This window comes from Thermobia domestica, chromosome 6, assembly GCF_964235325.1.
Source record: "Thermobia domestica chromosome 6, izTheDome1.hap1.1, whole genome shotgun sequence".
Classification (NCBI taxonomy): domain Eukaryota; kingdom Metazoa; phylum Arthropoda; class Insecta; order Zygentoma; family Lepismatidae; genus Thermobia; species Thermobia domestica.
Genome location: NC_137459.1, coordinates 312,625,968 through 312,627,583, shown reverse-complemented (window position 1 = coordinate 312,627,583; position 1,616 = coordinate 312,625,968).

Sequence of the window (1,616 nt, the reverse complement as noted above, 5' to 3'; positions counted from 1 at the left end):
TCGGAGTAGGTTATTAGGAATTTTTATATTCACATTTACAACAACAATAATAATAATAATAATAATAATAATAATAATAATAATAATAATAATAATAATAATAATAATAATAATAAATAAAAATAAAAATAAAAAAGTTATTACAGTTTAAAATGTAGGGGAGGGTTGAAAATTTTTCAGCTAAAACGAGGTTTATTGACCATGAAGATGTGTGGGCATGCAGCGTAAAAATAAGACAACCGTTTGAGCAGCGGGGGGGGGGAGATAAACAGAAATAATGAAAAGAAATCGATAATATCCATTCCAGCTTCAATTAATGAACAATGATGTAGGGAGAGAGCAAACCACAACACTGTTGTTTATTCCTTCACATTCGGAATAACGGTCATCCCAGATTCTGTTTTTCCACTATCTTGACGAAAGAATTGAGTATAGATTAGTGACATTACTAGCCTACCTGTACCTAAACACTGTGCATTCGAATATGTATAATATTAGTACTCTCATATTTGCGGAGATAAGGCTCATAGTTGCCGTCAAAATGCTCACACGTGCCGTCAAAATGCTCACACTTGCCGTCACAATGCTCACACTTGCCGTCACAATTTATAAGGTTTAAAAAATGCGGTAAGAAGTAAAGCAACATAAATGACACTTAACCAGATACTATTCTGTGCCAATGGGTGAGCAATAACAGAGTAAGAAAGTAAATTGGAAAACTTTTACATTTGGCTCACACTTGTGATCATGGTTATTCTAAATTACGTTCTCCCACTATTTTAACAAAATTATTCAAACCAGAATAGTGCAATTTCTACATGAGGTGTACCTTGATCCCAGCATAACTGTGGGACGTAAATCTTGAAAATTTCATTTCATTTAATTTTTAATAATAATAATAAAATTAATAATAATAATAATAATGTTTGCCGGAATAAAACTCGGATCCCTAACGCCAGAAGCGCATATATTAACGGCTTAGCCACGAGGTGGCTGATACAGAAATAAAGCAAATTCCAATATTTTTACTTTACGTTTGAAATTGCTGTTATTACAAATCACGTTTTTAACAAAACATTTTTTTTCAACGAGATTAAATAAATAAATAATTTAATTAAATTTAAATATTTCGAAGGGAAGAACACAGCAAATGAATGAAGAGGCAGGTAAAAATTTCAAGTTGAAATACAGGGCTGTGAAGTTAAATAAACCATTATCATACTTAAAAATATGTGGTAAAAATTAAAAAGAAAACGTTGTGATAAGACCTTTGTTGTACTCCCAAGAGAAGATACACACATCGTCTTGAAATTTGAGTCGATAGAAAGCATACAACTGTGAGATAAAACAAACAAATTTAAAACGAAATCACTATATAAGTGGAAGCTAATGAAATTCAACAGAAGAAAGCATGCGGTAGATTGTGGCGGTGATGGAGGGCGCAGTTACCGTCATGTAAACCAGTCCGTCCACGCTTAGGTTTAACGGGAGCGAGAAGGAAATCCATGTCGGTGATGGATGGCTTAGTTGCCGTCATATAGAGAAACCCTTGCCTATCATGAGACCCATGTTCAACTTGCTAACACTTTTATGTATGCGAAAAGAAGTAAAGATCG